At 44.1% G+C, this 20,651-nt stretch overlaps 1 non-coding gene across 1 annotated transcript; it reads left to right on the top strand.

Moving 5' to 3' along the window:
* Positions 1 to 4,480: 4,480 nt before the first annotated feature.
* LOC126029268 (U6 spliceosomal RNA) lies at positions 4,481 to 4,584 on the top strand. Its single transcript, XR_007502899.1, has one exon. It is a non-coding gene; the product is annotated as a U6 spliceosomal RNA (small nuclear RNA).
* The last annotated feature ends 16,067 nt before the right edge of the window (positions 4,585 to 20,651 follow it).

Genomic DNA, 20,651 nt, shown 5'->3' with positions numbered 1-20,651 from the left:
ACCTAAAATGGAAGGGTGTTCTCACACAACACTGTGATACTGAGAGCAATGAAGAAAGTTATGCTGGCCCAGAAGTGAGGAGGGAGTGATTGTCTCACTTTTCCTGGAATTCAGAGTTAGTTTTTTTTCTAAAGATCTGTTGCTATTGTAAATGATTATTTTTTCCTGTTTCAATATATTTCACTAGTTACTGTAACTCAGGAAGCCTTCCTTCTTCCTTTGCTTGCTTTCCTTTGCTTTCCTTTCCTTTCCTTTTTCCTTTGCTTTCCTTTCCTTTGCTTTCTTTTCCTTTCCTTTCCTTTCCTTTCCTTTCCTTTCCTTTCCTTTCCTTTCCTTTCCTTTCCTTTCCTTTCCTTTCCTTTCCTTTCCTTTCCTTTCCTTTTCCTTTCCTTTCCTTTTTCCTTTCCTTTCCTTTCCTTTCCTTTCCTTTCCTTTCCTTTCCTTTCCTTTCCTTTTCCTTTCCTTTCCTTTCCTTTTTCCTTTCCTTTCCTTTCCTTTCCTTTTTGCTTTCCTTTCCATTTTCCTTTCCTTTTTCCTTTCCTTTCCTTTCCTTTCCTTTCCTTTCCTTTCCTTTCCTTTCCTTTCCTTTCCTTTCCTTTCCTTTCCTTTCCTTTCCTTTCCTTTCCTTTCCTTTCCTTTTCTCTTTCCTTTCCTTTCCTTCCCTTCCCTTCCCTTCCCTTCCCTTCCCTTCCCTTCCCTTCCCTTCCCTTCCCTTTTCTTTTTTAGGCCATACCCAGCAGTGCTCAGGGTTACTGCTGACTCTGCACTCTTTTGTGGTGCTCACACCCACCTGGATGTGATACAACATTTTCTTGTAGTACAAGAAATGGTGGTGGCAGAGATGGCAGACAGCACATCTGCCAGTAGGAAGAGTAGAGCTAGATTGGGAAATGACTCAAAAGAATGGAGAACATGTTTTTTATTTATTTGTTTTCTTTCTTTTTTTAAAATTTTGTTCTTTGGGCCACACCTGACAGTGCTCAAGATTTATTCCTGACTGTATTCAGAAATCATTCTTGGTGGTATTTCAGGGACTATATGCAGTACAAGAGATTGACCCTAGGTTGGCGATGTGCAAAGCACTCTACCCACTGTATACTCACTAAGTGATGTGTAGCAACTACTCCTAGCTCAGTACTGAGGGCTCAATGCCAGTGGTGTTTAGGTGGACCATTTGGTGCTGGGGATAAGATCTAAATTTTCTTTTTTTTTTGGGGGGGGGCCACACCTGGTAGTACTCAGGGTTACTCTTGGCTCTGCATTCAGAAATCACTCCTGGGGCCGGGAAGGTGGCGCTACAGGTTAGGTGTCTGCCTTGCAAGCGGATGGACCACGGTTCGATCCCCCAGTGTCCCATATGGTCCCCCCAAGCCAGGGGTGATTTCTGAGTGCATAGCCAGGAGTAACCCCTGAGCTTCAAGCAGGTGTGGCCCAAAAACAAAACAAAACAAAAAAAAGAAATCACTCCTGGCAGGCTTGGGGGACCATATGGGATGCCGGGGATTGAACCCAGGTCTATCCCGGGTTGGCTGTGTGCAAGGCAAATGCCCTACCACTATGTTATCACTCCAGACAAAATCTATACTTTCTGCATGCAAAACACTTTAAGCTCTCTCTAGCTCTGGCATCAAGGATTTAACTTATGACCACATGCTTTCAAGGAAGTTTTCTTTTCTTGTTTTTTGGTTTTTGTCAGCGCTTAGGGGTTACTCCTGGCTCTATGCTCAGAAATCGCTGCTGGTAGACCTGTGGGACCATATGAGATGCCAGGACTCGAACCACTGTCCTACTGCGTGCATGATAACATGTCCTACCTCCATGTTATCTCTCCAGCCTCTCAAGGAAGTTTTCTGAGCCCAGTGCACTATTTATCCAGGTCTTAAGAATATTTCCCTGTATTTCTGGATATTAAACCCAGAATCCCTACCACATACATGACATGTGGTAGACTTTCTATTTTCCTGTCTTGGGTATTGTCCAAACATTTGTTATTATATTATTATTATTATTTTGGTTTTTGGTCACACCCGGTGGTGCTCAGGAGTTATTCCTGGCTCTGCGCTCAGAAGTCGCTCCTGGCAGGCTCAGGGGACCAAATGGGATGCCGGGATTTGAACCGGGATCCGTCTTGTGTTGGCTGCATGCAAGGCAAATAAATGCCTTACCGCTGTGCTTTCGCTCTGGCCTCTAGTCCAAACATTGAAGTAGGATTTTGGTCTGGTTCTTGGATGACGAAGAAGTTGGGCGGGGTAACAAAACAATTAAAAATTAAAACTCTTGGGCCCGGAGAGATAGCACAGCGGCCTTTGCCTTGCAAGCAGCCGATCCAGGACCAAAGGTGGTTGGTTCGAATCCCGGTGTCCTATATGGTCCCCCGTGCCTGCCAGGAGCTATTTCTGAGCAGACAGCCAGGAGTGACCCCTGAGCACCGCCGGGTGTGGCCCAAAAACCAAAATATAAAATAAAATAAAAATAAAAACTCTTTAGTTTTTCTGCTCTAAGATGAGGTGTGGAAGGAGAAAAGCAGTCAGAATTTTTATTTGTTTTTGAACTGTACCCATTGGCATTCAGAGGCTACTTCTGGTTCAGTGCTCAGGGTGTCACTGATGGGGTGTTCTGGGGTATTGTGCCTCCTACACACAAAACATGTGCCCCTGTCTTCTGAGTTCTGGCCCAAGGCAGTGAGGCCTGACAGAATCAATTAGGTGCAAGTAGGGGCAAAGGTAGTGCTTCACCTCAAAACAGGCTCTGGGCAATAACTGTAAATGATAGGGGATAGCAAAATCTATCAACAGTTTTTACATGGTAGCATAATAAAACAATAATAGTACTAATATGATAAATGGGGTTGTTCCCTTGGGATCACACATCAGGCTGAGGTACTCACAGCCTCAGTGGCAGGGTTCTTTGCTGTCTGCACTCCTTTAGTTGTGGCACTGGCAGGTGCTTGCCAGACTCTGTGCACAGTTAGTTGAGGCACACAAGTTGTAAACTGTAATATTTTTGGTCAGTTTTGCTTTGGAATATTCAGGGGTTACTCCTGGTTTTCTGCACTCAGGAACCATTCCTGAGTGGGCTCAGGAACCATATAAGAGGCTGACGATCAAATACGGGTAAGTCCCTGTGCAAGGCAAGTGCCTTACCTTCTGTACTATTTCTCCAGCCCCCACTCAATTTATTTTATATATATATATATAAACAAACAAATAAAGATATAGATGTTTGTTTGTTTTTTTCTTGGACCACAACTGGTGGCACTTAGGGTTACTCCTGGCTCTGTACTCAGAAATCACTCCTGGCTTGGGGGACCACATGGGATGCCAGAGATCGAACCCGCAACCATCCTAGGTCAGCTGCATGCAAGGCAAACACCCTTCTGTTGTGCTACCACTCTGGCCCTATTTTTTTTTAATCCTTTTTTTTTTTTTTTTTTTTTTGGTTTTTGGGCCACACCCGGCGGTGCTCAAGGGTTACTCCTAGCTGAAATAGCTCCTGGCAGGCACGGGGGACCATATGGGACACTGGGATTCGAACCAACCACCTTTGGTTCTGGATCGGCTGCTTGCAAGGCAAACGCCGCTGTGCTATCTCTCCGGGCCCTTTCTTTCTTTCTTTTTTTTTTTTTAATTCTTTAAATTTAACTTATTTTATTTCGTTTTTGGGCCACATGTGGTGGTGTCCAGGGATTACTTCCTTGCTCTGTGCTTAGGATCATGCCTAGAGGTTCATGATGTTTGGGATTGAACCTGCCCACACAAAACAAACTCCCTATTGCTGTGCTATTGCCCGGCCCCACTTAATTTTTTGGGGGTCACACCTGGCAGTGCTCAGGGGTCACTCCTGGTTATACGCTTAGAAATCGCTCCTGGCAGGCTCGGGGGACCATCTGGGATGCTGGGATTCAAACTACCACCCTTCTGCATGCAAGGCAAATGCCTTTCCTCCATGCTATCTCTCTGCCCTCCCCAATTAATTTTTTTCAAGGAAATACTATTATATATATATTTTTCCCCACCCCCAAGTATATATTTTTTGATGCTTGAGCAGATAGGGCATTTACCATGCAAACAGCCAACCCAATTTTGATTCCAGGTATCACATATATTCTCTAGAGCTCCCGAGGGGTTATCTCTGAGTGCAGAGCCAGGAGTATGCCCTGAGCACTGCAGGATGTGGCCTCCCAAAAAGCAAAAATTCAAGTATTTATTTTTTATTATGGGATGACCTAAAATAGAGATTAAGATACAAATGCAGGGCCAGAGAGATAGCACAGCGGTAGGGCATTTGCCTTGCAAGCAGCTGACCCAGGACCAATGGTGGTTTGAATCCCAGCATCCCATATGGTCCCCCGTGCCTGCCAGGAGTGATTTCTGAGCACAGAGCCAGGAGTAACCCCTGAGTGCAGTCAGGTGTGGCCCCCCTCAAAAAAAAAAAAAGATACAAATGCATATTACCTTAGCTCTCTGTATAAGGGACATTTGTCCTTACTTCAGCAGCACAAATAATAAAATTAGAATGATCCAGAGAAGACTAGCCCAGCATCTGTGCAAGGACATGCAAATTCATGAAGTGTTCCACATATTTTGTTGAAAAAGGGATGCTTGAGGTTTTCTTATTATTTTTGTTTTGTTTTGTTTTGCATTTTGGGCCACACCCAGTGACGCTCAGGTGTTACTCCTGGCTATGTGCTCAAAGTTTGCTCCTGGCTTGGGGGATTATATGGGATGCTGAGGGATTGAACCATGGTCTGTCCTAAATTAATGCATGCAAGGCAGATACCTTACTGCTTGCGCCACTGCTCAGGCCCATGTTTGAAGTTTTCTGTTAAGAAATGTAGTTGTGTTGGGGCCGGAGAGATAGCATGGAGGTAAGGCATTTGTCTTTCATGGAAAAGGTCATTGGTTCGAATCCCAGCATCCCATATGGCCCCCCTGAGCCTGCTTCTGAGCATAGATTTCTGAGCATAGAGCCAGTAGTAACCCCTGAGCGCTGCCAGGTGTGACCCAAAAACCAAAAACACAGCGGTAGAGAGCATTTGCCTTTCTCGCAGCTGATCCAGGACGAATGTTGGTTTGATCTTCGGTGTCCCATATGATCCCCCAAGCCAGGAGCAATTTCTGAGTGCATAGTCAGGACTAACCCCTGCGTGTCACAGGGTGTGGTCCAAAAAAACAATAAAACTAAAAAAATTAGTTTTGGGGCCAGAGAGATAGTAGAGCGGTAGGGCGTTTTCCTTACACACAGCTTATCCAGATGGTTCGAATCCCAGCATCCTATATGGTACCCGGTGCCTGCCAGGAGCGATTTCTGAGTGCAGAGTCAGGAGTAGATGCTCTGAGTGCCACCAGGTGTGACCCAAAAACAAGAAAAAGAAAAGAAAAGAAAGAAGGAAGGAAGGAAGGAAGGAAGGAAGGGAGGGAGGGGAGGGAGGGAGGGAGGGAGGGAGGGAGGGAGGGAGGGAGGGAGGAAGGAAGGAAGGAAGGAAGGAAGGAAGGAAGGAAGGAAGGAAGGAAGGAAAGAAAAGAAATGTAGTTTTATATTTTGAAATGTAGACTTCTTGTATCTATAACTGAACTTGGGACTTTCAAAGGACCAAGCCTGTCACTCAAATAGCAGAGCACATTCTTTGCATATGTGAGAACCAGGTTTTGATGCCAGCACATGGTGCATACATCCCCCAGCAATGCATGTGAGATCTTTGTGTACACACACACCAACACATTTCAGGACTGAGTAGAAGGCTCAGGGATTGAGCACATACTTTGCACACAGGAGACCTGGATTGGTTCCCTATCACCAGTTTCCTGACACCACTAGGAGAACCCTCAGGTACGGAGTTGAGAATAACCTCTGGGTGAGCTATTCACCACCAGGCGGGTCCCCAAATCGAAATATCAAAAACAATATTTGCCTTGTGAAATTTTTTTTTTGTATTTTTGGCTTTGTTTTAGCTTCTAAGGTCACACCAAGTGTGCCAGGAGTTGAACTCAGGCCTCCTGCAAATATGTGTTCTAGTCCATTGAGCTGCCTCTCCAGCCTCTGTGGAAGGAATCTTAAATTGTCTTAAGCAATGTTAGCATACTTTTTGTTTTATCATAACTTCCTTTTTGAGCAACTACATTTTGTTTTGTTTTGTTTTGGGGCAACACTTGGCAATGCTCAGGGGTTATTCCTAGCTCTCCTGACAGCCTCATGGAACTTTATGGGATGCTGGAAATAGAACCTGGGTCGCTGTGTGCAAGGCAACTATCCTACTTGCTGTGTTATTGCTCTGGTCCCAATTACATTTGTCGTTAAGTGGTAACTTCTTTTATTCTCTCCATTTCTCTGTCTCTGTCTCTGTCTCTGTCTTTGTCTCTCTCTCTCACTCTCTCTCTCTCTCTCTCTTTTTGTTTGTTTTTGGGCCACACCTGGTGCTTATGGTTACTCCTGGCTCTGTGCTCATAAATCGCCCCTGGCTGCTGGGGGGACCAGATGGGATGCTGGGATTCGAACCAGTGGCCATCTTGTGTTGGCTGCATACAAGCAAAAGCCTTGTTGCTGTGCTATTGCTCCACCCGCCCCCCTGTTTCTCTCTCTTTTTTTTTCTTGGGTTTTGGGCCACACCCGTTTGACGCTCAGGGGTTACTCCTGGCTATGTGCTCAGAAATCGCCCCTGGCTTGGGGGGACCATATGGGACGCCAGGGGATTGAACCGTGGTCTTTCCTTGGCTAGCACTTGCAAGGCAGACACCTTACCTCTAGCGCCACCTTCCCGGCCCTATCTCTCTCTTTTCTTATGTAGCATCACTCAGTAATGCTAAGGATCTGTTCTCCACTCAATACTTGGGTCATCTTGGTGGTACTCAGAGATCAAGCTGTGCTGGAAATGGAATCCAGGGCTCTTGGGTGTAAAGTATATGCTCAGTCCATTGAATTATCTCTCTGGGTATTTTCATTTATTATTATTTAGTTAGTTTAGTATTAGTGAGGAATATCTCTATAACCTCCAGAAAAAAGTTCCTACTACTCTTAGGGATACCATATAAGAAAAAAAAAAAAAAGAAAAAAAAGAAAGACTGAGAACATTTCTTGACTAAAGCAGAAATGTTGGGGGCTTGCACGTAGCTGACCCGGGTTTGATCCCTGGCATCGGATATAGTCCCCTGAGCCTGCCAGGAGTAATTTCTTCTTCATTTTTTTTTTTGATTTTTGGTTTTTGGGCCACACCCGGCGGTGCTCAGGGGTTACTCCTGGCTATCTGCTCAGAAATAGCTCCTGGCAGGCACAGGGGACCATATGGGACACCGGGATTCGAACCAACCACCTTTGGTCCTGGATCGGCTGCTTGCAAGGCAAATGCCGTTGTGCTATCTCTCCGGGCACCAGGAGTAATTTCTGAATTCAGAGTCATGAGTAACTCCTGAGAGCCGGTGGGTGTGGCCCCAAAACCAAGCCAAACTAAATTAAACCAAGTCAAAACAAACAAAAAAGAAGGGCCGAAAGATGGCATGGAGGTAGGGCATTTGCCTTGCATGCAGAAGGACAGTGTATTGAATCACAGCATCCCATATGGTCCCCCAAGCCTACCAGGAGCAATTTCTGAGCGTAGAGCCAGGAGTAACCCCTGAGCACTGCTGGGTGTGACCCCCCCCCAAAAAGAACAAAAAAGAAGCAGAAATGTAGACCAATTGGTGTGTATATATACACATACATACATACATACATATATATACATATATATATAAATCAACCACATATCTTGCACACAGGAGATCCAAATTGGATTCCCATCAAAATAGTTATAAATATATAACTATATATCTACATATACATATAGGTTATATATAGATATAATTTATATACATTATTAAAAACTAATACATAAGGTTCCTAAATAAGTGACAAATGAGTTGATTGGTACCCCTAAACACAACTATAATCACTCTGTGGACATGAATGAATAAAAAAGAAAAGCTAGTGTTTATTTTCGAAGAACTCTGTAAAATGTGCTTAATCAAAATCTGTCAGTCTCTTGGTGAGTTTGTGCAATAATATCCACCAATGCAGTAGTCTAAGGGTACCCTAATTTACAACATGACTCTGCTGCTATTTATATGCCTCATCATTTTGAGTCAAGTAATCCTTGTTCAGGTGACAGAAGTAGCACCTTAGTAGAGCTTTTGTTCGGCCTGTGTGAGGCTATAGGTTCAATTCCTGGCACATCTTGATCCTGACTGAATGAAATACCAAATCTTATTTTCAGTATCTGATTCTCATCCTTTAAGGATTCTCCTTATTCTCCTATTTATATTCTTTCAACCACAAGAACACATTGGATTAGAATGGAATAGATCAGAAGCCTCTGTCCTCAGAGCCTGCTTGGTCTCTAGCACCTAATTTCTTTTGTTTGTTTGTTTTGGAGTCACACCGGGGGCATTCAGGGGTTACTCCTGGCTGTGCACTCAAATATCTCTCCTGGCAGGCATGGGATGCCAGGATTTGAACCATCATCCGTCCTGCATCTGCCACGTGCAAGGCAAATGCCTTACCACTGTGCTATCTCCCTGGCACCATAGCATCTTATTTCTTTTTTTGTTTGTTTGTTTTTGTTTTTAGATCACACCCGGCATCGCTCAGGGGTTACTCCTGGCTCTATGCTCAGAAATCGACCCCGGCAGGCACAGGAGACCATATGGGATGCTGGGATTCGAACCATCGTCCTTCTGCATGCAAGACAAACGCCTTACCTCTATGCTATCTCTCTGGTCCCTAGCACCTCATTTCTGAGAGACAACCAGTGGCATCTACTCCTCTGGGGAGAAGCTCACAGTCATGTCAGGGAAGGTCATTGAGTCCTAAGCCATCACATACAGGGTGATGTGAATCACATCTCTACTCATGGCCAGAGAGATAACAGTTGTCAAATGTGAGTCATCATCTTTTTTCAGTCTCTGTTTCTTATGAAGGACAGAAAGGTTGTTTTGGTTTTTTTTGTTTTTTTCCTTTTGGGGCCACACCCAGTGATGCTCAGGGGTTACTCCTGGCTATGTGCTCAGAAATTGCTCCTGGCTTGGGGCACCATATAGGACCCTGGGGGATCGAACCGCAGTCCATCCTAAGTTAGTGCATGTAAGGCAAATGCGCTACCGCTTGCGCAACCGCTCTGGCCCGAAGAACAGAAAGATTTTTTTTGGGGGGGGGTCATACCTGGCAGTGCTCAGGGGTTACTCCTGGCTCTACGCTCAGAAATAGCTCCTGACAGGATAGATCCTGGGGGATCATATAGGATGCCAGGATTCGAACCACCTTTATTCTGCATGCAAGGCAAACGCCCTACCTCTACACTATCTCTCTGGCCTCAGGACAGAAAGATTTTGAGGAAGATGACATCCGCTAATTTTGCAGCTCAAATCAAAGTGTGACAGGTCTCAGAAACTCATTCCTTCTATTCACAGGGGAGGGCATTTCCCAACAAACCAGGATTCCTAAATCAGAGAGATATGATGGATATGGATCTGCGATATTTGATTGGCAGCTGAAGTTCCCTTTCTTCCACAGGCTAATGCCAGTTGATCAATATGATTCTCTCTTACAAAAGAAGAGACTCTAGATAAAAGTACAGAAAAGCAGTAGCCTCGGTTTCTTTTCATAGGGTCACACTCAGAAATGCCTGAGGAGGCTTCTTTTGGTCACCTTTTCCAGACCTGGCTTTGTGTTGAATGTAAGGGAGATTCTGTAACTTTTAGTTCTAGCCTGCTTTTGCTGTTGCCAGCTTTGACCAGAGGCCTGAATTCCTGTGCCACTGCCAGGAAAATGTATTAGTCACACTCTGCTCAGCTGGGCTTGCACTGCTGGCAAACAAGTGTCAACTGATAATGGCCTGTGATATATTTAGATTTTGAATTCACATTTTATTTAAACATTACATATCAACAAGAAAACAACTGGGGTTCCTTGCTGTGAAGTAGAGTGAGGGCAAAATAGCACACAAACGTCATTGTTACATTTCACAGAAACAGCCTTCATGCTCTCGATTCCTCTTAATCAGAAAATCCGAAAAATGAATTGTTATTAGAAGGCACAGGGCCCTTTAAAGTCATGGCCTGGATTCTGAGAAGTGAAAAGCATTCTGTCCTGAGAAAATTAACTGGATTTATTTGAACGGGCTCCAGACCAGATGATACTGATTTCTGAAGAATTTGAAATTTAAAATAGAAGGATTAAAAAAAAAATAAACTTTTGGGGCAGGAGAGATAGTACAGTGGGTAGAGTGTTTGCCTTATATGCGGCCAACATAGGTCCAATCCCCCAACATCTCACATGGTCCCCTGAGCACAAATAGAAGCAATTACTGAGTGCAGAATCAGGAATAACCCCTTAGCTGGCAGGTGTGGCCCAAAAGAAACAAACCAAAAAGAAAAAAAAAATCATATGTGACACAGCATGAGAACTCCTTCAGGCTTGGGCGGGGTGGCAATGGGGGTCCTGTCCACACTTAGAAACTGGGCAGGCTAGAGCAGGCAGAGCAGTCAGAGCACATTTCTTTCTTAACAGACCAGACCAACGGGCAGGCCTGGGTGGATCCCGACTGTCAGCTGCTAGGTGAGAATGGCTGAAGCTGAGCCCAGAGGAGAGAGAGGCTCCAAAGCATAAGGTGTTGTGTGTCAGAGCAGGAAAATTATTGGTGAGAAAAAACTCATGTAAAGGGATTACTACATTTTCTTAATTGTATCAGCTGTATAGCTTGAAGATATGTGTTGACTGTTCACCACACATTTTACAGTTTTGTACTGTTTTGTTTTTATTTTGTTTTGGGACCATACTCAGTGTTTTATTCCTTGCTCTGTGCTCAGGTGTCACTCCTAGCAGTGCTGGAAATTGAACTTGGATCAGTCACAAGCAAGACAAGTACCTTCCCTGATGCATCATCTCTCCTGTCCTTAAAGAAGGACAGGATTGGAGCTGATAGACATTACAAACTCATGCATATGTGTGATCAGTCCGAATAAGGGCAAAACACCAAGGCTTTGGGGAAAGATCTCAGGATGAGCTCATAGCAGGGCTATGTAAGGAATAGTTTGATAGACAGTGTGAGGCAGCTATCGAATTCTAGCCAACTTGGACTTAGAAGTAAACCGTAACAGTCATTTTTATACCAGTAAAATATTGTAATGAGACCAAAGCTTGGGGGAAAAGGAAGGATAATAAATTTTTTTTTTTTTTTTTTTGGTTTTTGGGCCACACCCGGTAACGCTCAGGGGTTACTCCTGGCTATGCGCTCAGAAGTTGCTCCTGGCTTGGGGGACCATATGGGACACCGGGGGATCGAACCGCGGTCTGTCCAAGGCTAGCGCTGGCAAGGCAGGCACCTTACCTTTAGCGCCACCGCCCGGCCCCAAGGATAATAAATTATGTTCTACTATTTCTTTTTTTGGGTCACACCTGGCAGCGCTCAATGTTTACTCCTGGCTCTACACTCAGAAATCACTCCTGGCAGGCTCAGGGAACCATATGGGATGCTGGGATTCGAACCACCGACCTTCTGCATGAAAGGCAAATGCCTTACCTCCATGCTATCTCTCTGGCCCCATTCTATTTCTTAATCAGTATTTCTTTTTTGTTTGTTTTTGGATCACACCCAATGCTCAGGACTTACTCCTTGCTCTCTGCTCAGTCATCACTTCTGGTGGATCTTGTTGACCATCTGGAGTACTGGGGATCAAAACTGGGTGGACTGTTAGCAATACACTGCTGTACTGTTTCTCCAGTCCCAGTCCTGTATTTCTTTTCATTCTTTTTAATTTTGGGGCCATACCCGGTTTTGCTCAGGAGTTACTCCTGGCTATGCTCTCAGAAATCACTCTGGCTTGGGGCTGGGGACGCTGGGGAATCGAACTGTGGTTCACCCTGGGTCAGCTGCATGCAAAGCAAAAGCCCTACCACTGCACCATTGCTCTAGCCCCAGTCTAGTAATTCTTTTTTTTTTTTCGGTTGTTTTTTTTTTTTTGGGGGGGGGGGCCACACCCGGCGTTGCTCAGGGATTACTCCTGGCTGTCTGCTCAGAAATAGCTCCTGGCAGGCATGGGGGACCATGTGGGACACCGGGATTCGAACCAACCACCTTTGGTCCTGGATTGGCTGCTTGCAAGGCAAATGCCACTGTGCTATCTCTCCGGGCCCCAGTCTAGTAATTCTTAAACTCTATTTTTAATTAAATACAAGCATTCCATACAAGTCTCTCTCTTTCTCCCCCCTCTCTTTCTCTCCTTCTCTCTCTCTCTCTCTCTCTCTCTCTCTCTCTCTCTCTCTCTCTTTTTTCTTTCTTTTTTTTTGGTTTTTGGGCCACACCCGGTGACGCTCAGGGGTTACTCCTGGCTATGCGCTCAGAAGTCACTCCTGGCTTGGGGGATCATATGGGACGCTGGGGGATCGAACCGCGGTCCGTCCAAGGCTAGCACAGGCAAGGCAGGCACCTTACCTCTAGCGCCACCGCCCGGCCCCTCCTTCTCTCTTTTGGTAATGCTAAGCATGAACCCAGATCCCACACATACAAGGCAAGCATTCTACATACTGAGCTACATCATCCATGTCCCCTTATAACCTTTAAATGGTAATGTTAATCTACTACTATCTAATGAACTACTTCTCTAGAGAAAGACTATTAAAAAATACAAAAATCAAGATGCTGGAGCCATAGTACAACCCCTTGCAAGGGACTGGCTTAGGTTTGATCCTTGGTATCCCATATGGTCCCCCAAGCCTGCCAAAAATAATTCAGAGCCAGGAGTATACATGAGTGGACAACCAAGCTTCCAAGCTAACCAAGTTTAGCACCCCATGTGGTTCTATCTGGTTTACCACATGTGAATCCTGAGCATAAAGCCAGGATCAAGCCTTAAAAATGGTGGGGGATTAAAAATATAACTCAACCAAAGTACATAAATACATACAGGGGCCAGAGAGATAGTGCAGCAGAAATAGTGCAATTACCTTGCACATGAGTGGACAACCAGGTTTCCATCTTCAGTGCCCCATATGGTCTCATGAGCCCTACCAAGTGAGTAGAGCCAGGAATAAGCCCTGAGCTCTGCTGGGTGGAGGCCAAATTGTCCCCCCCCCCCCAAAACAAAAACCAAAAACACAAGTCATCAAAAACACAAGACATAACAAAAACACTCAAAGGAAGGAAAATATTCTAGACTTGTTTTTTGTTTTCCATATTTGCTTTAGTTAACCCTTATGAGGAACATAGACTTATAGAAGTAATACAGTGGGGTTGGAGAGATAACACAGCTATAGGGCGCTTTCCTTGCATGAACCTACCCAGGATGGATCTAGGTTTGATCCCCAGCATCCCATATGGTTCCCCGAGCCTGCCAGGAGTGATTTCTGAGCATAGAGTCAGGAGTAACTCCTGAGTGCTTCTGGGTATGGCCCCCAAACAAACAAACAAAAAGAAGTGATAAAGTTGTGGGAGACCAATATTGAGACCATATATTTATTATTTTACTTATTTATTTACAGTTTTTTTTGGGGCCACACCTGATGATGCTCAGGGGTATTCCTGGCTCATTGCTCAAGAGCATCCTCTGGCTGTTGTTGTGGGACCATATGTTGTGACAGAGATCAAAGAGAATTAGCAGAAGTGGCAAGTTATGGGGCCAGAGCGATAGCACAGTGGTAGGCATTTGCCTTGCATGCGGCCAACACAGGACAGACCCAGGTTCGAATCCTGGTATCCTATATTGTCCCACATGCCTGCCAGGAATGACTTTTGAGCGCATTGCCAGATGTAACCCGTCGAGTGTGACACAACCCCCCCCAAAAAGAAGAAGTGGCAAGTTATGAAACAAATGCTTTACCTCCTGTATGATCTTTCCAGCCTGTGTGTGTGTGTGTGTGTGTGTGTGTGTGTGTGTGTGTGTGACACACTTGGTGCTCAGGGTTTATTCCTGGCCCTGTGCTTTGGAGTTTGAACCCAGGCCTCCTGCATGTAAAAATGCATGTTCAGTTCATTAAGTCATCTTTCTGGTCCCTGACACATTTCTTAAATTTATCAGGTCATTTATAAAGTTGAAAAATGACAGTTACTTGAAGGATATTGCTTTTTTGTTAATTCTATTTTGGGGTCAAACGTCGCAGTGCTTAGGTGTTACTTTCAATTTAGTTTTCAGGGGATTACTCCTAGAGGTATTTGAGGGTTCATGCATTGCATTGTACATAGGGCTCCTATAAGCAAAATCTGTCTCCAGCTAAAGGGTGTGCTGTGAAGATGAAACAAATGATATTAAAATCACTCAGCACGATGTCTGACATTACCTGAGCATGATGTATATGAGACATATACTGAGACAAGCAAAGCTTGTCTCCAGCTTAAGGGTGTGCTGTGAAGATGAAATGAATGATATTAAAATCAATTCACACTATGTCTGGCTTACAAAAAGCTAGAGATGAGGTAAGTATTAATATTACTGAGCTAACAGAGTTTGAGTTATTAAAGAAAGGGTTTTTTTTTTGTGTGTGTTGTTAGTTTTTGTTTTGTTTTTTTTTTTTTTTTTTGCCACACCCGTTGGCACTCAGAGGTTACTCCTGGCTATGCACTCAGAAATTGCTCCTGGCAGGGTCAGGGGATGATATGGGATGTCGGAGATTGAACCCAGGTTGGTCCTGGGTCAGCTATGTGCAAGGCAAATACCCTACCGCTGTGCTAACTCTCCGTCCTCTATTAAAGGAGTTATTAAAGCACTTGTGGTATTGAGAGCACAAAAATATGAGCTTTCTCATGAAGCAAAAGCTGTGGAAGCTCTTCCAGAGTTGAAGATAAGATTTTACTGAACAATGTTCTAGGGAACATTATTCATTCCTAGCAGACTGAGAAGCTTTTGTCTCTTGGTGGAAAGTCTATGAACAATGCAGATTTATTTATTTTTCTTTATTCCTATCTCCTTTTATTTGTTGATGTTGTGATGACGAGGGCTTGCATAGTTGCCTGGCTGTGGTGTTTACACATTTCAATTGGCTCACACTCAGCCATGTTGCTCACCATGGTTTGGGCTTCTATAGATCCTGTTTTTGTACATGTGCTTGTGGGAATTGTACTTTCTGTGGTACTTGATTATCTTTCTTTTTAGGTTGCAATGCCTACTGGGGCACTGTATCTTTTTTGGTAGTACTCACATACACCTGGGCTGTGGTCAAAATCAGTTTTGATAGGGATCTCAGAGGCAGAGCTACTAGGATTGCTTTTGGCATATGCAGGACACTGGAGATTTGAACTTATGACCAGCTTCTTGCAAGAAGGTGCTTTGAGCCTTGGAACCATTCCTCTGGACCCAACAAATACCTGGCGGTGCTTAGGGCTTACTCCTGGTTCTTCACTCAGAGATTACTCATAGCAGGGTTCAGGAGACTATAGAGGTGCTGAGGATTGAATGAAGCAGTGGCATGAAAACTTTAATCATGTTATCTCTTCAGATCCAAGCACTGTATATAAATAAATAATTAAAAATATTTTATTTAGGGGCCGGAGAGATAGCACAGCGGCGTTTGCCTTGCAAGCAGCTGACCCAGGACCTAAGGTGGTTGGTTCAAATCCCGGTGTCCCATATGGTCCCCATGCCTGCCAGGAGCTACTTCTGAGCAGATAGCCAGGAGTAATCCCTGAGCACTGCTGGGTGTGGCCCAAAAACAAACAAACAAAAAAAATATATATATAATTTAATTATTTATTTAATAATAAATACATTTATTTAATAAAGTTAAAATAAATAAATATTCCTGATTGCTTATAATCAGATTTAATCATTGTACCAGAGACAGGAATTTAGCAACTTATTAATTAAAATTAATTAATTTTTGTCAAGCTTTATCACCTGCTAAAGCTCTCCAAAAATTAGCCAGTTTGCAGGGCCCCGAGCTTCGCATTTAGCAATTTAACTCTTCATGTCACTCTTTCTCCTCTCCTCCTGGTTCTCCTCCTCCCCCCTTTTTTGGGGGGCACACCCAGAGGCACTCAAGGATTACTCCTGGTTCTGTGCTCAAAGTTACATCCTATATGGATGCTGAGGATTGAACTCGGGTTGGCTGCGTGCAAGGCAAATGCCTTACTCGCCTTACCCACAGCCCTTTTTCATTTGGTTTTGTTTTTGTTTTTGGGCCACACCTGGTGACACTCTGGGGTTACTCCTGGCTCTGCACTCAGAAATTGCTCCTGGCTTGGGGGACCATATAGGAGGCCAGGGGATCGAACTGAGCTCTGTCCTAGGTCAGCCACGTGCAAGGCAAACGTCCTACTGCTGCTCCACTGCTCTGGTCCCTTCTTTTCTTTTTTTTTTTTTAGTTTTTGGGTTGCTCCTGACTCTGCAATTAGGGATCATTTCTGGTGGTGCTTGGGAGACCATATGGGATGCTGGGGAGGAACCTGGGTTGTGCATGTGCAAAGCAAGTGCCTTGCCAGCTTTACTATTTCTCCACTAACTTCTTTCTTCTAAAATATCCAAATTTTGAAAGTTAGAGGAAGAACTCAGCATTTTAGAATGCTTGCAAGCTCTATTCTAAGCTCAATCCCAAACAACAAGGGCCAGTGAGATAGCACAGGGTTTCAGGTGCTTGTTTTGTAATCAACTGACTCAGGTTTGATCTCTAAGCATTGTACCAGTCCCCTGAGGACTGTTGCGAGTCATTCCTGATCACAGAACCAAAAATACCTGTTGTGCCTAAAACAAATCAAGCAAAAACCCTTGGTATCACCCCTTGCACTAAATATGAACCTGAAAACTCAGCTATCTGTGATCCCTGGCCACACCACAGCCAGGAGCATGAACACCACAACAAAAAAGGGGTGTGGTGAGCACCATTAAAATATATGTAAGCACTATGCCCTGGACGTACATCCTCTGCTTACCTGTATAAGCACTGCAGGAAAACTTAATGAGCACCACAATAAAAAAAGAATACGATTCTTAATAGGCATATGTGCAAGTGCCACAACTAAAATGAAAACAAAGCATGGGGCCAGAAAAATGGCTAAAAGAACCTGGAAGTAGGCTTTGTATGCTTGAACCTTGATCTCCAGCACTTCATGGTCTTTTGAGCATCCCTGTGAGTGAGCCCTGAGCAATAAAGCAGGAGTAGCCCCTGAGCACCACCAGACATGGACCCAAAACAAAATAAACTATAATATATGAGCACCACAGCTAGATGTGTATGCCACCCTAGGTCATTACAATAAACAACGACAGTGATGATGAAGGGAAGGAGGAAAAAAATACCCAAGATGCTTTGCTAAAAGTAAAAAACTGTGCCCCAAACTTGATGACTCTAACATTAAATATTTTGACAGTTATATTGCTTCACAATGGTGCTTCTTGGAAACTTGTCACTTGATATTCTCTAGAATTCTTTATTTTATTTTTTTTTTATTTTTTGTTTTTGGGTCACACTCGGCAGTGCTCAGAAGTTACGCCTGGCTCTTCGCTTAGAAATCGCCTCTGGTAGGAACCATCTGGGATTCTGGATCTGTGTGCAAGGCGAACACCCTACCGCTGTGCTCTCTCTCCAGCCCCCTCTAGAATTCTTAAATAACTGTTCTTTCTGACTTCTCAGTGTTTAACTATCCTAGAATAGTCTCCTAAGCTATAAGTTTGATGATCTAGGAAACTATTTATAGTAGGATGAGTTGTCTCAGTGACTGATGTTAGTTATATTTTATTTTGAGAAGGACAAATCATTCAAAAGATTGATAGAACTGCTGGTATTTTTAACTGAAGGCATAGCCCAGGAAAAAAGGTAGATAGGAATGAAAATGGGACATAAAAAGAATGAAATGCACTTTTTGTCAGCTGAGCTGAAAGAGAGGAGGCCACCCACCAGTATTGAGGCAGACAGACTGTAACCTAAAGTGACTTCTGACTAAACTCTAATCACATCAGGCTAGGGCAGCTTGGGGTTTGTCGAGTGCTTACTGAACCAGAAGGACAGAGACAGGATTGTTGTCAAAATTCTTCTATATAGGAGGGAAATAGGAAATAAAATAAATAGGAAATAAAAGGTTGGTCGAGGTTTATAAGATTATAAAAATATTTCCCTTAGGGGCCGGGCGGTGGCGCTAAAGGTAAGGTGCCTGCCTTGCCTGCGCTAGCCTTGGACGGACTGAGGTTCGATCCTCCGGTGTCCCATATGGTCCCCCAAGCCAGGAGCAACTTCTGAGTGTATAGCCAGGAGTAACCCCTGAGCGTTACCGGGTGTGGCCCAAAAACCAAAAAAAAATAAAAATATTTCTCTTAAAATATGGTTGCATATGATATAAATTTATCATTTTAGCCATTCAAAATTTTAATTTAAACATTAAAAAATTGGCCACTCTTACTGGTGCTGGAGATGGAGGCTGATCCATCTTGATGGTGCTCAATAGAATCCAGGGATATTTCTGGTTGTGATCAGGTACCATGTGCAGTCCTGTGAATCAAATTTAAGCTGACTGCTGCAAGGCAAGTGTATTGTTCACTTTACTATCTCTTCAGCCCCCAACAGTTTGGTTTGTGGATCCAACAGTAGTGCTCTTGGGCTACATGATACTGGGGATTGAACTGGTCCTCACACACGCTAATTAGGCACTCTACTTTTTGTTGTTGTTGTTGTTGCTATTTGTTTATTTTTGGGTCATATCTGATAATTCTTTTCTTTCTTTGGTTTTTGGTTTTTGGGTCATACCCGGCAGTGCTCAGAGGTTACTTCTGGCTCTATACTCAGAAATCACTCCTGGCAGGCTCATCCCATATGGGATGCCGGGATTCAAACCACCGTCCTTCTTTCTGCATGCAAGGCAAATGCCCTACTTTCATGTTATCTCTCGGACCCATATCTGGTAATTCTTAGAGTTTTTCCTGCATTAGTGACTTCTGCACTCAGAAATCATTTCTAGTGGTGCTTGGGGGACCATGTGGGTTGCTGGGGTTTGCCACATGCAAGACAAACCCTTTTATGCTGTACTATTGTTCCATCCACACATGCTCTACACTTCTTGAATTATCTCCTGGGCTCTTTTTTTATGTTTGTTTTGGGCCACACCTGTCAGTGCTCAGAGAGTGCTCTTGGCTCTGAGCTCAGAAATCACTCCTGGCAGGCTCAGGGGACCATATGGGATGCCAGGGGATTAAACCGTGGTCTGTCCAAGGCTAGCGCTTGCAAGGCAAACACATTACCAATAATTTTAGATAGTAATCTAAATAATCTCCTTCTGGAATTTTTTTGCTCAACAAATTTTCTTTTTGGGGGGGGGGTTTGCTGGGGGACCTACTTCCAGCTGTTGAGGGGGTTATTATTGGTTGTACTCAGGGGACTATGTGGTGGCCAGGATCAAGACTGGGCCTCCTGTAGACAAAGTATATGCTCAGCAATTTGTACTATCTCTCTGGCTCCTGTTCAAGAAGTTTTAAAAGAGAATTGCAAAGACCATTGAAGAATTTTGATCTGTTATTGAGTATACAGTGAAGTACTCATTGGCTTTTGGTCAAGCTGGCCTTGGTTATTATTGGGAAAATAAAATAAATTGAGGTCAGAGCACTGCCAGGAATGCAGAGCCAGAAGCAACCTCTGAACACAAAACTCTGGTTTTAGTTCATATGGTTCCCAAACAAACCATCAACAACAACAACAACAACAACAACAACAACACCACACACACACAAAAGAGAAACTAAAAAAATTTTGTGGTTCTTGGAGAAGGTTGTTGTTCTTAGCTAGATATGATTATCAGTAAATTATTATTTTTTGTTTTGTTTTGTTTTTTGTTTTTGGGTCACATCCGGCAGTACTCTATGCTCAGAAATCGCTCCTGGCAGGCTTGGGGGACCATTTGGGATGCCGGGATTAAACCACTGTCCTGGGGCCGGCGAGGTGGCGCTAGAGGTAAGGTGTCTGTCTGCCTTGCAAGCACTAGCCAAGGAAGGACCGCGGTTCGATCCCCCAGCATCCCATATGGTCCACCCAAGCCAGGGGCAATTTCTGAGTGCTTAGCCAGGAGTAACCCCTGTGCATCAAACGGGTGTGGCCCGAAAAAAAATAAAAAGAAAAAACAAACAAACAAACAAACAAACAAAACAACAACAAAACCACTGTCCTTCTGCATGCAAGGCAAATGTCCTAACTCCATGCTACCTGTCTGGCCCCAGTAAATTATTTTTTGCTATGCTAAAGATTAAACCCCGGACCTCACGACGCAAGGAAAGCGCTCTATTGCTGAACTACATACATGGCTCAGTAAGTAAATACATTTTTATTTAACATTTTCGGGGGGTGGGGGTCATACCCAGCGATGCTCAGGGATTACTCTTGGTTCTGTGCTCAGAAATTGCTCCTGGCAGGCTTGGGGAACCATATGGGATGCTGGGATTCAAACCACTGTTTGTCCTGGGTTGGCTGTGTGCAAGACAAACACCTTACCGCTGTGCTATCTCTCCAGCCCCATTAACAATTTTTTTGTTTTTGTTTCATACCTAGCGGTGCTTAGGGGTTTCTCCTGGTTTTGAGCTCAGGTATCACCTCTAGGGGGCTAGGGGTACCACAGGGATGCTGGGGATCAAACCTGAGTTTGCTTGTGCAAGGCAAGTGTCTTACCCATTATACTACCTCTCTGGTCTCTATAAACAATTTTGTTTTGTTTTGAGGGG

The sequence above is a fragment of the Suncus etruscus genome, chromosome 14 (genome assembly GCF_024139225.1).
Source record: "Suncus etruscus isolate mSunEtr1 chromosome 14, mSunEtr1.pri.cur, whole genome shotgun sequence".
Taxonomy (NCBI): Eukaryota; Metazoa; Chordata; class Mammalia; order Eulipotyphla; family Soricidae; genus Suncus; species Suncus etruscus.
This window is presented reverse-complemented; position numbering and strand designations above follow the sequence as displayed.